Source organism: Nicotiana sylvestris, chromosome 12 (genome assembly GCF_000393655.2).
Source record: "Nicotiana sylvestris chromosome 12, ASM39365v2, whole genome shotgun sequence".
NCBI classification, from domain to species: domain Eukaryota; kingdom Viridiplantae; phylum Streptophyta; class Magnoliopsida; order Solanales; family Solanaceae; genus Nicotiana; species Nicotiana sylvestris.
The window spans coordinates 79,992,309-80,012,918 of record NC_091068.1 but is presented as its reverse complement, the minus strand read 5'-3'; positions in this window follow the sequence as shown (position 1 = coordinate 80,012,918).

The following is a 20,610-nucleotide window of genomic DNA, read 5'->3' as shown; positions in this document are numbered from 1 at the left end:
TGCCTAACACCTTCCCCTCGAGATAATTTCTAGCCCTTACCCGAACTCTGGTTTTCCAACTCAAACCTTTCTTAAAAGTGTCCTAATGCACTATAATCATTAGGTGGCGACTCTTCAACTTCTAAGACCCAATTCTCGTAAGGGAATAGAGTTGTCCGCCCAATGTCGTATACCCAATTTCGACTCGTAGAAAAAGGGGGCGTCGACAGCATGGTGACTCTGCTGGGGATTCTTTAGGCTTTTACCACTACATGTTGCTTGTGACTCTATTATCTCATTAATTGCTTTATTTACTGTCTTTTATTCTTTCATTACGAAACTGACTTGGCTCTTCATGTCTTTTCTTTCCTTTACTGCTTTATTTCAATACTATTGTGATTACTGCAATTATTGTAATCATTTATCTTATGAACGTGGAAATACATGTCAATTTGTTTCATTCTTGTAAACTGCATCTTCAACATCATATTCCACTTGTGCCAAACAAATACCATAGCGAGGCTTATAATGAGTGGTTGCGCTCTTCCAATATTATCACCCTTTAAATTTGGCAAAGGCATATTTGCGGTAAAACCAGTCGATCAGCGGTGCAGTCGACGGTTCCGTGCCTTTCCCTCTTGAGTTGTCCGCTCAAGGGTACCTTTCTAATACCCCAATGGAAACCTTACTCTGTTTAACTGTGCATGCATCATGGTCAAACCTAGCCGAGTCAGTTATGTTGTCCACGTAATGACTCATTAAGATAGCCTTGTCCGAAGTCCATTAGGTTTCCTTGAAACCCAAACGGACACCACCATATTCTGTACATTTATTTGGAGAACTAAATGCTTTTTATGCTGATTATTGGTATTAAATAGTCGAGTCCGGTGGGGGTGAGGTCTTAACCCTTTTGTTTTGCAGAAAATGAATGACAAAGTTCCTGACTTCGGTATGGTAAACATACCTTCACTCTTGCAGACTTGGTGGAGAAACCTCCCATCGAGCAACCAAATCAACGAATGGAAAGAGAGAGTCACCAAGGCTAGTGAGAAGCTAGAATACCTGGAGTACAGCTTGCTGGAATTGGAAGGGAAAGTGAGGAAAAGAGTCATCGACTGTCAAAATGCTGAGGAAGGCAAAGGAAAACGTCTGGCAATAGCATTTTTACTGGAAAATCTGCGCGAGCTGGAGGACTTGATCAACGAGGACATTCAACCTGAAGAAGGTCCTTCTGGGACCAAGTAGTTAGGAGTCTTTCTTTTCGCTTTTAATGTAATAAGGACAATGGCCATTAGTGATATTTTTACTTTCCGCTATTTTAGTGTCGTTTTGGGATTCGTCTTATTTTTGTCAATAAAATGAGGCATTTGGCATTATAAGTTCTCCAAATTAATTTGTCGCTAGACCTACCTCGGGCACAACGAGGCACACAAATTAGGACGCGATTTATATTCTTGCACAATGTGTTTAAATATTGCAACATTTTCTTCTCATAACCCGCACTAACTTATTACCTTGTTTTTTGTTTTTCTTTTGTTTTTTTATTCCCCTCCCCAAAGGTTAGTTCGTGTATTCTGGCACCATCATCATACAGTACGAGATCCAAGGGCCCTCCACCTCCTCCTCCTCTGAGTCCTATCCGGAACAAGAACAAAAGTAGAATGGAAGATTCAAGCGCCACAAAGGAAAGAACTGAGATTCCTCAGGGTACCCCGATTGCTAAGGAAACTGCTGCCCAACTTGAGCAGAAATTATTGAAGTTCCGAGAAGAACTAGATCAAGTTAGGAACTTGGCAAATTTATCATTCTCTCTCACCGCTCCTGATGTCAACTTTCCAAATGCTCAAAATCCCGCACCTCCACAGAACACCCCACAACCACAGATGCAACTCACTCATGCTCAACACTGCAACACATGCCACACTCCAAACAACACTCCATTACTCATTCCTGAACCACTGAACACCACAAACGACCACCTCCACAACACTCCCATCTACGTAGATATCATACCCCGCTACACTCAACCAATCTCAAGTGCACCTGAGTCTGATGGCAAGGAGTCTCTTATCAGAAACTTGGTAGCAGAACTCAAGAAGTTGACCAGCCGAGTCCAGGTCATGGAAGGAAACAAAGGTATAGAGGGGCTGAATTATGAGGACCTCTGCATTCAGCCAGATGTTGAACTTTCGGAGGGGTACAAACCTCCCAAGTTCGAAATGTTCGATGGCACGGGAGATCCCAGAGTCCATTTGAGGACATATTGTGATAAGCTGGTTGGAGTCGGAAGGGATGAGAAAATCCGTATGAAACTCTTCATGAGAAGTCTGAAGGGGGATGCTTTATCCTGGTACATCAGCCAAGACCCCAAGAAATGGACAAGCTGGGTAGGTATGGCATCAGATTTCATGAACAGGTTCCGATTCAATATAGAGAATGCATCGAATGTATTTTACATCCAGAATTTGAAGAGAAGCCTACCGAGACATTCCGTGAGTATGCTACTCGTTGGAGATCAGAGGCTGCTAAGCTCAGACCGGCCTTAAAAGAGGAACAAATGAATAGATTCTTCGTCCGGGCTTAGGATCCACAATATTATGAGAGGTTCATGCTAATCGAGGGCCAGAAATTCTCCAATATCATCAAGCTGGGAGAAATAATTGAGGAAGGCATTAAGAATGGTATGGTTACTAATCTTGAAGCATTACAGGCAACAAGGCTTTACAGTCTGGTGGCACGTCCAAGAAGAAGGATGTGAGTGCTGTGATGGTCGCATATGGAGCCAAATCACCACTATAATACCATACTTACCCGTCACCTCCCCTTACATTTCAGCCTATCCCGAATTACCAAGCACCCACACCCTCTTACCAAAATCCACCACCCGTTTACCAATTATCTCCACCTCCCACATATCAACCCACTTCACCCAGATACTCTCAACCTGCACCTGTTTACCAAGCTTATAATGCCCAACCCTCTCACTACCAATCACCTCCCACTCGCCAAAATTTCCTTAGACCCAGGCCAAATTTTGACCGCAGACCTCCCAAACAATATACAGCCATCGCTGAGCCAATTGACCAGCTGTATGAGAAACTTAAAGCTGCTGGTTACGTCTCCCCTATCCCTGCCATAACTTTAGAAAATCCTTCCCAGTGGGTCAACCCTAATAAGACATGTGCATACCACTCCGGCATGAAGGGACATACCATTGATGAGTACCTCTCGTTAAAGGACAAGATTCAAACTCTGATCAACAATAAGGTTATCGTAGTAAAGGATCCTGTTCCTAATGTCCGCAACAACCCTCTGTCTGATCACAAAGGTGGAGACATTCACATGATCGGGATCGAAGATTACTGGGACCCCAAGGGGTCGATAGGATTGATTGCTGAGGGCGATGAGCCAAAGAAACCGACGGTCACGCTTAACCCAATTGTTGTACAGAATCAGCCCTCCAAGGGCGATGAAGTAAATATGTCTATACCTCTCAAATTTGAAGCACCTTCTTTTGCAAAGGCGCCCAGACCAATTAAGGTTGATTTTGGAGTCCCGAAGGCACCTGCACCTTTCGAAGTTGCTGTGTTCCCACCAAGGGTACCTATTCCTGTAGCAATGTCAGACATAGCACCGTTCCACTCAAATGCCATACCATGGGATTACACAGCTGAAGCAAGGAGGAAAGGGAAGACCAAGACGGGAGAAGCAATTGTTGCGCAGGGTATGACCAGAACAGGCAGGGTTTACACTCCAGAGCACCTAGCTGAGTCCAGTAAGCAAGCCTCTAGACGGACTACTGAAACTAGGCCCGATGATCTTTGGAGGAAAATACAAGCTTAGGAGTGTTTGGTTGTTGAGCAGTTGAACAAAACACCAGCGCAGATCTTCGTCCTAGCTCTTTTATAGAGCTTTGACGCACACAAAAATGCCTTGATAAAGGTATTGAGCGAAGCTTATGTGCCCAGCAACATAACTGGAGGCGAAATGGCAAATATGGTAGGACAAATACTGGAAAGCGACAAAATCACCTTCCACGAAGATGAGCTGCCGCCGGAATGACTGAGTCACAACATGGCCTTGCATATCACCGTGCAATGCGAGGATTACTTCATCACTAGAGTCTTGATCGATGGAGGCTCCAGCCTCAACATCTGCCCATTGATAACTCTCAGAACATTGGGAAAGAGCCTACACGAGATCAAAGATGGGGCTATCAATGTCAAAGCCTTCGATGGGTCCCAAAGGTCTACTATCGGAGATTTCAGCCTATGCTTGCAAAAAGGGCCAACCTGGTTCGACATTGACTTTCAAGTGATAGATGTCCCGACATCCTACAATTTGCTATTGGGACGACCATGGATCCACGCCGCTGGAGCTGTAGCATCGACCCTGCATCAGGCAGTAAAGTTCGAATGGAATCACCAAGAGGTGATTATTCATGGCGATGGTAGCAACCCCATATATAGTCGCCAGACCATCCCGATGATTGGAGGCAAAAGGAGAATAGGCGTAGAAACATACCACCACGTTGAAAGAGTCAATGTTGTAGACAAAGATAAATGGTGGGATAACAAGATTGAAAGTATCCTGAATTGGTGTGGATACGAACTTGGAAATGGACTCGGCAAAAACCTCCAGGGAATCGCCAAACCCATCAAGCTGAAAAAACATGGTACTACATTTGATTTGGGGTATGAGTACACTTGGGATGAGTTCAATCACTGGTCCCCACCATGGTGCGGTCCATACTACCCACTGGAGCATCTGATACCTCACCTGGAGCAGACTTTACAGCCGGCAGATACTATATATGGGTCGGAGGAAGATGAAGCATTGGCAGGCGTGAAGAATCTGTTCCTGGAGGATGATGATATGGACTGCTGTGTTATTTTCAAGGAGGAAGGCCCTTCTATACAAGTTGTGAACCGAGGAGAGCGCCCCAGCAATTGGTCAATCAGAAGCACCAGGGCCTGGAAAGTTTCAGGGTAGCAAGTCTAAACAAAAGCACCATGCATTACATTTTTACCTTTTACTAGCTGATTTTATTTCCGCATTGTCTTTTAATTTTGAAAAGAGCTATGATATTCAAAACAATTATGAATTCAATCGAAGCATTTCAGTTTATTATATATCTCTCTCTTAGTATTTTTTTCTATCATTCACTTTATTTTACACAGCATTACTATTACTTTCATTGACGATGAACCAACGATTGTGACTTGCAACGAGACAACACAACAAACGGATATGGATTCAGAAGAGGATGATATACTAGAAGAGGTCGTCAGAGGAGTTGAGAATTTTGAAAATAGGCCTAAGTCTAACTTGGACGAAACTGAGGTCGTTAATCTGGGAGATACAGAGAATGTCAAGGAAACGCACTTCAGTATTCACCTGTCACCATCAGAAAAGAAAGAGTACACGGAGTTCCTAAAGGAATATGAAGACATATTCGCCTGGTCATATGATGATATGACTGGTCTTAGCACATCCATTGTAGCTCACAAACTGCCAACAGATCTAACATGTCTGCCGGTATCAGCCAAGCTTAGGTTCCCTTGCACCAATAATATGGCCGAATATGAAGCCTACATCTTGGGGCTCAAAATGGCCATTGACATGAACGTTCCGGAGTTGCTAGTGATCGGGCACTCAGACTTGCTCATACATCAGGTTCGAGAATAGTGGGCAACCAAGAACTCTAAGATACTTCCCTACTGGCATCATATACAGGAGTTGAGGAAAAGGTTCACAAAGACAGAATTTCAGCATGTCCCCAGAGTCCAGAACGAGTTTGCTGATGCATTAGCTACTTTATCATCTATGATCCAGCATCCAGATACAAATTTCATTGATCCCATCCCAGTAAAGATTCATGATCATCCAGCTTATTGCACACACGTTGAGGAAGAAGCGGTTGGAAAACCATGGTTCCATGACATCAAGGAGTACTTGACAACAGGGGAATATCCAGAACTTGCCAACGCTACTCAGAAGCGCACACTTCGTAGGTTATCCAGCAACTTATTTCACAGTGGAGGAATCCTGTACAGGAGGACTCCCGATTTGGGTTTACTAAGGTGTGTCGAAGCAAAAGAAGCGTCCAGGCTATTAGACGAAGTGCATGCAGGGATATGCGGGCCGCACATGAATGTTTTTGTCTTAGCAAAGAAGATACTCTGAGCAGGGTATTTTTGGATGACTATGGAAACAGACTATATCTGGTATGTTCGCAAATGCCATCGCTGTCAGATACGTGCAGATATGATAAAAGGTGCCTCCAAACGAGCTTACTGCAACAAGCTCACCATGGCATTCACCGCTTGGGGAATGGATGTTATCAGACCTATCGAGCCTGCCGCATCAACTGGGCACATGTTCATCTTAGTGGCAATAGATTATTTTACCAAATGGGTCGAAGCAGCATCACCGATAATGGTCATTCACCGCTTGTTTGTCGGTTCGAAATTCCAGAATCAATCATCACCGATAATGGTTCCAATCTCAACAGCGACTTGATGAAAGCAATGTGTGAAACATTCAAGATCAAACACAAGAACTCTACAGCCTACAAGCCTCAGATGAATGGAGCTATGGAGGCAGCCAACAAGAATATCAAGAAGATACTAAGGAAGATGGTCGAAAGGCACAAACAATGGTATGAGAAATTATCATTCGCCTTATTGGGATACCGCACCACAGTCCGCACATCGACTGGAGCAACTCCCTACATGCTGGTTTATGGTATAGAGGCGGTCATCCCCGCCGAGGTAGAAATTCCCTCCATAAGGATCATACAAGAAGCAGAGTTGGATGATGCAGAATGGGTAAAAGGTCGCTACAAGCAGTTAGCCCTTATAGATGGGAAAGGATGATTGCAGTTTGCCACGGTCAGTTGTATCAGAACAGAATGTCCAGAGCCTTCAACAAAAGAGTTAAGCCAAGGAAGTTTACATCGAGGCATCTGGTGTTGAAGAAAATATTCTCACATCAAGATGAATCCAAGGGGAAGTTCTCTCTCAATTGGCAGGGTCCGTACATGGTTCACCGGGTTCTAACTGGAGGAGCCCTTATTCTTGCATAAATGGATGGAGAAGTCTGGCCAAAGCCGATCAATTCAGATGCAGTAAAACAAAATTATGTGTAACCACTAATGATTCCCTCTATGATGTAATTTGAACTACGCCTGACTTGATTCCCATTTAAGAGGGGATACGTAGGCAGCCCTATGGGTTCGGTCACAATTTAATAAAAATTCCATTTTCTCCGCTATTGGAACTGGGGCAGAATTTTGAGGAGGACCCTCAAAATTCCGAAGTTGATTTTAGTCCATGCATCGCCAGAAGCGCCAGCCCAGTAAATTGGGGCAGAATTTTGAGGAGGACCCTCAAAATTCCGAAGACGATTTTTTTAGTCATTTAGCACAACCGTCAGAAATGTCCGCTCAGCAAACTGGGGCAGAATTTTGAGGAGGACCCTCAAAATTCCGGAGCGAAAGAGGTTGCAATGTCTTGAACCACGTCGCAGTCGTTGGTTCATCTAAAGAAAACTATTTTCGATTATATACTTACGTTATATTTACCAAATCATGCATAACTATTATCCGGATTACTGTTGTTTAGCGACGCTACCCCAATGACACACAACGTCAAGAGCCAGGGGAAGACGAACTAACCTTTTCCCCTTACAGGACTCACGATTTTTCTTTGGATACAGGCACTCAATTCGCAATATCATTAGATATATTTATGCACTCACACTTTCCCAAGAATGCAACTTCTCAGAACCATCACGTGCCTGCAATTGCTATCCGTACACAATCTCCCCAGCAGTCATATTGTCATAATCGGCTATCAGCTAAGAGATCTTACTACTAATCGTCCTTTTACATTCTTGCACTGCATAAGGCTACTTTTCTGCCTTCCGAGGTTAAGCTCTACCTCCATCTGCATATCTTTGCATTGCATAAGGCTACCTTTCTGCCTTCCGAGACTAAGCATTGTCTCCATCCTGCATTTCTCATCATTTGCATAAGGCTACCTTTCTGCCTTCCGAGACTAAGCATTGTCTCCATCCTGCATTTCTCTGCATTGCATAAGGCTACCTTTCTGCCTTCCGAGACTAAGCATTGTCTCCATCCTGCATTTCTCTGCATTGCATAAGGCTACCTTTCTGCCTTCCGAGACTAAGCATTGTCTCCATCTTGCATTTCCTTGCATTGCATAAGGCTACCTTATCTGCCTTTCGAGACTAAGCCCTGTCTCCATCTGCATTTTGCATAAGGCTACTTTTCTGCCTTCCAAGGTTAAGCTCTACCTCCATCATCATCTGCATAAGGCTACTTTTCTACCTTTCGAGACTAAGCTCTGTCTCCATCTGCATTTTGCATAAGGCTACCTTTCTGCCTTCCGAGGTTAAGCTCTACCTCCATCTGCATTTCCTGCATTGCATAAGGCTACCTTTCTGCCTTCTGAGACTAAGCTCTGTCTCCATCCTGCATGGCTGAAATATCGCCACTTTATTTTCTTGCATCGGTTGAAAGATCTCTACTTTATCTCTCTCTCATGGTTGAAATATCGCCACATTTTATTTACGTCTTGCATCGGCTGAAATATTGCCAAATCCTACATTTCACGGGCTGAAAGATTGCCAACTTCTGCATTTTATGGGCTGAAAGATCGCCAAATTATCCAAGGCGTCATTGTTCGGAGGCACCATTTGCATAGCCCGAGAACGCCATGCCATGGCCTGAGGACCCCATTTTATCTTTTGCATATCATTATTCAAAGGTATCATAGTTTGGAGGCATCATCTACATGGCCCGAGAACATCATTTCATGGCCTGTGAATTTTTATTTACGCTCTTCATAGCCCGGGACGTCATGGTCCAAGGACGTCATCCTAACCGTCCAAAGACAGCATTCATGGTCCAATGGGAATTTGCATCACGTTTAAATTTATGCACAATATATGTTTGTATTGCTCATTTGCAGGTAAACCGGCTAGCAACGACCGTCTCATCAGGAGCGATCTCGCTCCGGTTCCCGCAGCCTATCGATTTTCAGAAACCCCTCTCAATCTAAACATCGCGTCCGTCCGTTTCAAATCTCCATCGGCATATTCCGTCAATGGTTCCTGAACTACATATGGCTTGATTCCTGTAAGACCAGGGATATGTAGGCAGCTCAGAAACCAGAGTTCGGTCAAAATTCCTTTCAAAACGCCACTTCCGGTCAAAATTGGCCATCTTGTCTTTACCCGACAACTCTTTCATCCTCCTCGGATAAAGAGGGGCAGCTGTTGATACCCAATTTTTCCCTAGGTAATTTTATACCCAAAATATTTCCAAAATAGCATATACGTGCATATGTAAGCACACCCAACAATTTTGGTATTTTTAATGATTTTTAAACCTACGTACTGCCTATTTTTACACCACAAAAATGCAATAATTATTCTCAAAATTGTCATTTTGGTGAATAACTCATTTCGTTCTCATGTTTACGTCAAAATAAAATTAAGGTAATTTTTGCATTTTTTACAAATTTATTTAGCATTTTTAAACCTAAATTGTATGTAACTGCAATTATAGCCTATTTTATGATTTACAACATTTTATAATTATAAAATTACTTCCAGTGTTTTTAATTTAATATTTGTATATTATTTATTAATTTAGTACCTTCAATTAGTTTCAGAAAAAAACCTTTTACTATTTTTTATAAAATAAAATGGGAAAAATGGCTATTTAAAATTTAGCCCCAATTACATTTCAATTACAGCCCAATTTGCATCCCGATTCAACCTAATCCCAACCCTCAAATCAATTTCAACCCAATTACCTGATCCAATTGCCCAAACCCGCCCGTTTCTTTTTTTAAAAATCTGAGCCGTTGATCATTTTGATCAACGGCCCAGATCTCTTCTTTACTTTTTAATTCCAAACGACCCCTAAACCCTACCCCATTCTTTCAGAAGCACCGCCTTTAACTCCTCTCTTCTCTCAAACGCTCTCGAGCTCTCTCGAAACCCTAATCGCTCTCTGCCGCCTCCAACCCCAAATCCACCGGAATCTATGGCTGTTCTGACCATGAATGACCTATACTCACCCCCTACTACTCTCACGTGCTTGATACCTGAAGTTTCAAGGCCAGACTTCAAGGGTCTTTTCCCATACCTTCGTCGATTCGAGGTGTTCAGCCATCTCCGGCCTTGCTCCGGCGTGTCTTAGCCTCCTGAGCCTGATTCCGACCTTATCGACTCTAGATCTGATCTTGTTTCTTCCAAGCCTTTCTCATTTCTAGGGTTCTCAAAAACCCTAGCCTATTCGAGGTTCTTTTCATTTATTTGTTTAGATCTGTGCTTGATCTGTGCCATATTTGATGTTTTATGCGTTTTCCCCAAATTTCCTTTTCCAAATCTTTTGATTTCAAACTAGGGTTTCTGAGTCTGTTTGTAATGTTTTGTTCGATTCATCTGCTTATCATCTCTAAGTTCGACTGGTGTTGAAAACCTAATTTTTGGAGATTTGTTTGAGTTTCTGAGTCTATCTGTTTGATTTACTTTGTTTACACCAGATTAGTATTTAAACCCTAATATTTTGGGGTTTTATTTGAGATTCTGAGACTGTTTATTTGTTTCACTTGCTTATCGCCTCTAAATTCGACTGATTTCGAAAACCCTAGTTCTTTGGGGTCTGTTCGAGTTCTTGAGTTTGTTTGTGCAACTCGCCTGTTTGAAATCGCTCTGTCTGATTCCTTCACTTCAACATCTCATTTTCTTTATGTGATTGCTTTGTTCTGAGTTCTTGCTATTTGTCAAACTCGACTATGTTTTCAGAAAGGTTTTCACCTAACTTTTGCATGCTTCTGATCTTTTATCTATTACTAAGCCAATGAAATTTGACCTACGTGACTATCACGCTATTACTGTATGTTGTTTCTTCTTGCCATAGCTTGGCCTCACATGTCTATTACTTGTGCACTTCATTTATATACTAAGTCCCTTCTGTGATTGATTTTCAAACTCGTGATTGATTTTCTAAACTTTTCCTTATGAAATTCTAATTTTTTACTCGCCCGTTAAGGGTTAATTGATTCTCTCTCTTTGTTTCGCCTTACCAGATCCTTTCCAAAAATAAGTACACTCCTGTATTTAGACTTAATCCCTTACTATATGGTTTTAATGCTCCTTTTATGGCAACAATCATTCTGCTTACAAATTGATCTTCTTTCTTTATGTTAATCCTGTTAGTGTCCGTTGAGCAGCAATCCCTTGATTAATGGGGAATACCTGTTTTAATTGATTCTGACTGTGTTTATTTCCATGTTTGTGTTGAAACCTTATTTGTTACCTTATTCTCTACTCGTTTTCAAAACTATAAATATCTGTACCCCTTCTCTTTCAAAAAACAAGTTCTAACGGAACAAATCACTACTTCTCTCAAATACACTTAGAATTTCTTAAACATTCGAGTTCTCTGAACTGACAAGCTGAAAGCTTTCTTCTCTGATTGTGGTTTGGCTGAAAGAAATCTTGCTCTTCTCTTTGCTTACTTTTTCTGCAATTGGTATGTCTCTCTTTGTTTAAATTCTGCCTCTCCACTGCATGTTTATTCTTTAGCCTTTCCTCTGTTTGTCTTACTGTTTCGATGCTGTAATTTCTGCAAGTTTACTTACTTTTTTTTCCGTTCTTACATGAACTCCCACCCCCAATTCCCTTTGTATGTTGAGTTATGGTCCAAAAAGCATGACAACACTTGACATTGTTGTTCATGTGTATGGGCTGGACTCCCTTTGTCCTAAACTCTTTCCAATTCCCATTCCCCTTCCCTTTTACATGTATTCTGAGTTTAAGACTATGGTCTAACAATGTCCTAATCATTGTCTAGACCATAGCCTGACCTTCAACAGGTCTGTGCTCATATTTGTTGGCTGAACGGACTTGGTTAGGGGTGTGCCAGTCTACCTTATGACTAGGTATGACCACCAGCCTGCCTTGGCACCCCTACCCCTCTATTGCACTTACACTCATTCTTAGAACATTAAGTTCTGCCCCCTCTTGTGATCCTTGCTTTGTGATCCATGAGCTCCCTCTGATCTTGGACACCTGAGGGCTGGCTCTTCCACACTGCACTGTAACTCTTTCTAATTAACATCTTGGGTGTAAACACTGCCTGGAGTTCCTGAAACTCCTTGGATCTCTGAAACACCCTAGATAAGAGAAGGCTTTGGAAATCTTGATCTCGGAAGTGGTTCAATCTCATATTGTTAGACACTAAGTCTGAATTAGGCTGCTCGGATGTAGCTGTGATTTTTGATGTACTTTTAATTTCTATCTTATTTTTATTGGCCTGTAATAATTTATACAAACTCATGGGGGATTTAGTGAAAAAGAGGGGAGGGTCACTCATGTATGCATAAGGGTAGATATCATGCTTATTAGGCCTTTATTTCTGCAAATCATGGCAAGTTCTGCATTTCAGAAATCCTGTTTTAGGTTCTGCACTTCTACATTTTCATGTAGAAATCCTATATATAAACTTCTGCACTTTGCATTCTAGTAATCCTGTTTATAGGTCTCTGCATTTCATACATAGATATCATATCTATATCTTCTACATCTCATATAGAGACCATGCTTATAGGTTTTCTACATTTCTGCCTATCATATAGAGGACATATCTATAGAGCTTCCTGAATTCTACATATGCATCTATCATTAGGCAAACGTGCATATAGGTTTAAATAACAATCAGCATTTTAGATACTATGTCTATAGACTTTTGCACTTCTATAAACGTTTAAAATCAATAACGCCTAGAAAGCATGCCTATAGGAGCTATCAACTAAATCAGAATCGTTCAACTCGCTTATAAGTCTAAAATCGATAAATAGCAATGCTTGAACATCTGCATAACTCATGTTCCTGCAATTAATAAGTCTCCCTCTGTAAAGTTAGTATATTTCTCTCTTACATTGTTAGATATCATGCCTATAGGTTTCAACTAGTCAAGCTTTAGGGTAAAACCATAATTGCATCAGTCTTTGATAATTCCAACTAGCATGCAGGTCTGATTCGGATTTCTTATCTGAAATATGTAATAAATCCGTCTGCATCATGCATTTTTTTCTAAGTTTAATTTAGACCTAATCAGTACATGCAAGACATGCTAAACAATCTGTCTTTAACTGGGGAGGTTTGTTTGAGCCTTTAACTGCTATTTGTTTTCCCCTAACTGCTTATGTGTTTTTTTGTTTGTCGCCTTAGAATTTTACCCTTTTTAACTCTGAAAAGCCCCAACTCCCTCCCCTTTAGGATTAGTAGTCTTAATGCCTCCGAGACTGATAGGATTGGGGCGGGTAATAGCACGCAATAAGTAATGATACCATTCCGCTCTTTAATACCTTAACGGGGTGGGAAGGGTAGAATATGGATATGATGACCGGTGCGCTAATATCACGTGCGACCCCTCTTCTGAGGAGTGATTGCTGGATATTGCATTGAAGTGATCCATATTAATCATAAACCTAGGACCCCCTTCCCTTTATTTGCTTTCATCTCTTCTTGTAAAACTATTCAAATCCTTTTTCATAAATTTCTGCCCTCTCTACTTGCCTTCAAAAGTTTTCAACCTAATTGCAATGTTATATGCGAGTCCTTATTTGAGCCTTGATTGTTTACTTATAAAGTCACAATTGTAACATGGCCGGGACCACACTAGTGGATCTTGAGTGATGCCTAACACCTTCCTCTCGAGATAATTTTTAGCCCTTACCCGAACTCTGGTTTTCCAACTCAAACCTTTCTTAAAAGTGTCCTAATGCACTATAATCATTAGGTGGCGACTCTTCAACTTCTAAGACCCAATTCTTGAAAGGGAATAGAGTTATACTCCCAATGTCGTATACCCGATTTCGACCCACGTATAGAAAAAGAGGGCGCGACAACAGGCATAACAACATAATCTATCTAGCGTGGTCACAGTTATAACAACACAATCTTTTTGGCATGGTGATAACAACAAGGTCGGGAATCCAAACTAGAGTAAGAATTTAAGAAGTAGATGCGAAAGCAATAACAATAAGAAATTGAACGACTAGAATTAAAGTGTAGAAAATAAAAGATATGGGAAAATTCAGGGAAAGAATTCCAAGAACTTCCAAGAACGCAAGTTCTATAGCCTTGACAAGATCCAAGCAATAATGTTTTGATTTATTGATGAAATCAAACGCCTTTACTTAAGAACAAATCAAAAACAATAGATTTAGATCTTGGCCGCTTTACGAGTAACTTGAGACAACAATCAAATGTAGGGTTTGATTTAGCTTGAGATCTTGAAAATGGCCTTCTTGGAGCTTCCAAAACTCTATCCTTGTCCTTGATGCTATCATATGGTCACAGGCATAACAACACAATTTGACCAGTATGGTCACAAACATAACAACACAATCTGACCTGCGTGTTCACAAGGCATAACAACCCAATCCGCCCAGTGTGGTCACAAGCATCCAGTCCAATCATATCACATAGGAGCAAATAGGCAATAATATATGTATTTGAGGAATGAATAACAAATCTCATGCTCCTGGGCTGGCATAAATGACATGCTAAAATGTAGGCATGTGCAAACTATGCTATCATAGCTCAAACCGGCAATTCCATCACAGAATAGCATTTATCAATTTCATTTAGGGATTAAACCTCTATGCAGCCTCAAACATGGCTCAAAATAGTTCACACAATATTACAAATATGAGAAACATCATAACTTAAAGCTTAACAGTCAATTCTAGGCTTATCATATCCTAAGCACAACCCTAGCATGGATAAATACCCCCGGTGTTAGTACATGGGCTCAAACCCTACACATGTGTGCACCCATAGCATATATCTATCACAAATAATTTAGGCAACTAGTGCCTTAACTAAGTTTAGATAAGATACCTACCTTAAACAAGCCAAAACAATACTGAGCAAGCCAAACAAAACTCTAGAAACTAGACAAAAGCAACTTAAAAATATCAAATAATGCCTAAGGAAATAATCTCAAATGATAAAAGGTCGAAACTTTACTCGTTTACTCAAAGTCAACCAAAAAGACAAACCCGGGCCCGCACCTTGAAACCCGACAAAACTCACAAAACCTGACAACCCATTCAATTACGAGTGCAACCATACTGTTGATACCCAATTTTTCCCTATATATTTTTCAATATGCAAATACCTTCAAAATAACATATGTACGCATATATAAGTATGTCCAAATGCTTTATTATTTTTTTCTTAAATTTTAAGGGTTTTTAAATTAATTTATTTCCCTATTTTATCCATAAAAACCCAATAATTATTTCCAAAATTATTATTTTTGGTAATTTGTTTATTGAACTTTCACATTTATGCTAAAATATAGCGGAGATAATTTTTGCATATTTTTACAAATGTATTTAGTATTTTTAAAGGCTAAATTGCAATATTTGCCTCTTTTAGGATTTAATTGAGTTTATATTCATGAAAATGAAGTCCCCTATTTTAAAATTGATAATTATATGTCATCAATCATTTTAGTACTTTTAATTTATTTTCAGAAATCAATTTACTATTTTTTTATTTTATTTTAAATAGGGAAAAATGGCTATTTAAATGATAGCCCAATTTCATTTCAATTATAGCCCGAAATTGAGCCCAAATCAGACCCAATTTCCCAACCCAATTGCAACTTGAACCCGACCCCCTAACCCAATTTAAATGACTCAACCCGGACTCCCCACCTAACCCTTTTAATCCCAGCCGTTGATTATTTAGATCAACGACTCCCATTCCCCCTTTCCTTTTTAACCCCAAATGACCCCTAAACCTATCTCATTTATCGCCTACCGCCACCCTTGAATACCTCTTATCTCTCAACTCTCTCTGAAACTCCTACAGACCCTAGCCTCCGCCATCAAACCAAACCCTAATCCACCCTGATACCTACCTAATCCATGGCTTTCCGCGGTCATTTGAGACCTGTACCAGCCTTCCATGGCTCCTATGTGCTTGGTTCTATGGTTTTACGACTAGACTTTGAAGGAGTTCGGTCCAGCCCTTGATTGACTGGTGTTCATGGCCTTTCTCCAACCATCCACGACCTTTCCTGGCCATTCATGGCCTTTCAAGGCGGGTCCTTGGTATTTTCTGGTTAAATCGTTAACATTCGAAATCTTTCTCATTTTCTTTTGGGTTTTCTGAAACCCTAATCTCTAAGGTCTTTCGATTTATTTCAGATTACCTTAGATTTGTGCTTACCATGAACTTTTCAGCATTTTTCTCGAAGGTTCTTCAACGTTGTTTTCAAAACGACTCTTCATTGTTCTGATTAGGGTTTTCCTTTAAGTTATTTCAAAAATCTTTTCCCTGATTCTTGATGTTGTTTTATGACTTTACTATGTTCGAACTGTTTGTTATGATTTCCTTCTACTTTAGTCAGCATGTTGAAAACCCTAATTTTTTTGGGTCTCATTCGAATCCTGAAGCTGTTTGTTTAAATGTATACTTGTTTAATTAAGTTCCTCGTTCTTGTTTGATTTATTTGTGTTACCATTTTAAAACTCGATTGTTATTGAAAGCCCTAGGTCTTTGGGGCTGAAATTGTTTGATTGAGTACTTGACTCGACTGAAAGCTTTTATTTTAGACTTTCTTTTGTTTATGTGACTCATTTGATTTTGAGTTTTACTATCTTTCTAACTCAACTTTTGTCGAAAACCCTAACTTTTCAAAAGGTTTCCTTACCTGCTGCTGTGAGACCTTTGCATGTGTCTGATACTCTATTTTCTTTACTATTGAATTCAATGTGACTTGACATCTTGATTACTATGCTTCGAATATTTGGTTTACTACTGAACCCTAGCTTATTTCTGCCACTACTGCATGCTTGTGATTATCTCTTTTGCCAATGTGCTTGGCCTCGCATGTCTAATGACCCTGTTCACTTTACTTATGTACTGAAGTGCAGAACTATGTTTCTTCTTTGATTGATCTCAATTGTGTGACTGATTTCAAAAACTTTTCTTTTATGAACTCTAATTTCCCTCGCCTGTTAAAGTTAATTGATTCCTTTCCTTATTTTGCCTTACTGAATCTTTTTCCAAAATAAGCATATTTCTGTGCTTAGACTTGATTACTTACTCAATGCTTTTACTACTCCTTTTATGGCAATAATTAGTTTGTCTCTAAATTGATCTTCTTTCTTTATTTTGAATCTGTCATTACCCGTTAAACAGTGACTCCTTAATTAAAGAGAGTCACTTATGTAATTGATTCTGACTTGTGATTGTTTTCATGTTTGTGGTAGAACTTTACTTATTACCTTATTCTTCACCTCTTTTCAAAACTATAAATACCTTGCACCCCTTTTCTTTCAAAAACACGAACGAACCTCTTGAGTTCAGAACACACTTCACTCAAAGCTCTCTCTCTTTTCTCTGTTACTACTTGTATTGTTGCCTTGTCTAGCCGGCCGAAAGCCAAGGCTAGGCTGTAGAAATTTGCTTACTTTTCTTTCTGCATTTGCCTCTTTACTGGTATGTTCTAATTAATCTTCCAGCATCAAAAACAACATGTTTCTTTACTATTTCCTTCACTCTTGCATGTTTCCTGCTTGCGTTTAATCCAGTTACATTACCAAGTATGCTGTAATCTGCGCCTTCCTCTTTTGAATTAATGTATTTTTCTTATGTATGAACTCCGTCAGTCACTTATTATGACTTATGAATTCCAAACCCCCATATCCCCTATGTGTTTGTGTTCTTTGGTTGGTTTGAGGGCATGTCAGCATGAGACATTGCTATGCATGACCCAAACCTAACCCTCCCTGGGGTCATATGCTTCATATCCCCTCTATGTGTTGTATTCTACGGAGGGTTTATGGGCATGCCGGCACCAGCTATTGCTGTGCATGCCCAAACCTGACCCCTCTTAGGGTCATATGCTCCCTGCAATGTATTCCCAAACCCCTGACCCCTTTGTATAAAAATGTTGATTCTGTGTAGTGTTAGCTTACTATTACTATTTTCAAATTATCCTTACACCTTACTATTCTCAATCTAGTTTTAAAAACAATCTCTGCTCCTGCACTTCCACTATACTCTTAGACATAGGTTCTGCCCCTCTTGTGTGAGCCTTGCCTTGGGACCCATGAGCTCCCTCTCAACTTAGACACATAAGGGTTGGCCCTTCCACAATGCACTCATCTCTATATGGTTATACAAACTTGGGTGTAAGCACTGCCCGGGGTCCTTTAAGACCCTTAGGGAACTTTGACACACTCAAGTCTGAGACAGGCTTTGGAACAAATGGCATTTGAGGTGGTTTATTTCATAACTCAGAGAGGAAGTCAGGAATCAGGCTTCCTCTTGTTGTAACTTCTTCTTTTACACTTTTCTGATGCAATTCATTATTCAATTTGTAATAATTTGTAATAAACATTGGGGTTGGCTAGTGAAAAGGGCTGTGTAATTGTGCATGCTTAAAGGTAGATATCATGCCTATAAGATCTGTTGTTTTAAATTTTGCATGTTTAACTCTGCATTTAGATGTCATGCCTATAAGATCTGTTGTTCTGCACGTTTAACTCTGCATTTAGATATCATGCCTATAAGATCTGTTTTCTTTAAAACTTTGCATGTCTCACTCTACATTTAGATAACATGCCTATAGGGTTTGTCTTCAATTCTACATATTTATTACCACACTTAGACACTATGCTCTTAGGATCTTAGTAGTTACAATCCGACATCATTAAAATCAGTACCTTTATAGAAATCATGCCTAGAGGATTCAAGTAAATACTGCCTGCTTCATTTCACGTTCGACTAGATATCATGTATATAGGAATTAAAATTAACAATAATAGATATGAACGTCTATAAAATCTAAAACCAGTCTAGTTTAAAATCAACATAACTCGTATTGTTCTGAATTAGTTTTAAGCAACCTTACTCCTTTATTCGACGCGGTTTAGAAAGCATGTCTATAGGATCTCAAATCGTTTGTTGTAGAAATGTTACTGCTTTACTACATTCTGAATCAACAATAGATATCATGTTTATAGGATCTCACCCAAACACTTAGGCAAGTCTTAGGTGATAACGACAATAAAAACTGAATTCGTCTTTGTTAATCAATAACGGCTACAACCAGCAGGCAAGCCTGATTCGGACTTCTTATTTGAGTTATGTAATAAACTGGCCTGCCTCAACAAATAAAATTCTCCTTGCCTTAGCACTTTAAATTCAGACCTTAACTGTGTTTAAGTCATACTATTTATGTGCTTTGTTTGAGGAGGTATACATGAGCCTTTTAGTTGTTTACATGTTTCCCCTAATATGCAGTCCTATGTGTTTTTTTGTATGTCGCCTTAGCTTTTTAACCTTTTGAAACCTAAAAGTCAGCCTAATATCCCTCTTCTTTAGGAATAGTAGTCCTAAGTTCCTCCGGGACTGATAGGAGTGGGACAGGTAATAGTATGCAATAGTGGTCGAGACCAATCCGCGCTTTAATACCTCGACGGGGTGGGAAGGGTAGAAATGGATATGATGACCGGTGCGCTAATACCACGTGTATCCCCTTTTCTGAAGAGTGTCATACCGATTGTCGTATTGTTGTGATCCATATTATAAATAAACCTAGGACCCCCTCATTTTATATTCTCAAGTATTTGTAGAATTGTAACTTCTTTTTCAAAATCTGCCTTTTAATAATTGTTTTTTCTTTCAAACTCTTATGTGTTTAAACTTAAATCCCCTACTATTTAAGCCTATACTTGTCTGTTTTCTATATTGCACAAATTTACAAAAAACTGTCTGGCTGGGAACCACACTAGTGGATCCCGAGGGGTGCCTAACACCTTCCCCTTTGGATAATTTCAAGCCCTTACCCTATCTTTGGTTATCAAACAAACTTAGAAGTGAACCTTATAGGTGTCCTAATGTACCTTAAATCATTAGGTGGTAACTCTTCAAATGCAAAACCCAGTTCCCAAAAGGACTGAGTTGTCTTATACCCATAATGTCATAAACCCAATTTTCCGATGAGAAGAGAAAAAAAGGGGGCGCGACATTATGGTGACTCTACTGGGGATCTTTAGGCTTTTACCATTTCAGATTGTTCTTGTGAATTTGTACCTCCCTTATGTGCAATTACTTGTTTAAATTCCTTTAAGCGTTTAATTTCTTTTCAAAGCAAAACTGACTTATCTTCTTCGTTTCTTTCCTTTATTACTACTTTAAATTATAAAACTACTATATTTATTGTTTTCTTAACGTGCAAATACGTGCCAACATGCTTTTAATTATTGCATAATCATGTGCAACATCATACTTCACTCGTGACAAACAAATACCAAAGCAACACTGATAATGAGTGGTTACGCTCTTCCTGTATCATTAACCCCCTAAATTCGGAAAGGCATATTTGCGGTAAAACCAGTCGATCAGCGGTGCAGTCGACGGTTCCGTGCCTTCCCCTTTGAGTTGTCCGCTCAAGGGTACCAGTCTAAAACCCCATAGAAACCTTACTTTGTTTCAATTATGCATGCATCATAGTCAAACCTAGCCGGGTCAGTTATGTTGTCCACATAATGATCCTTT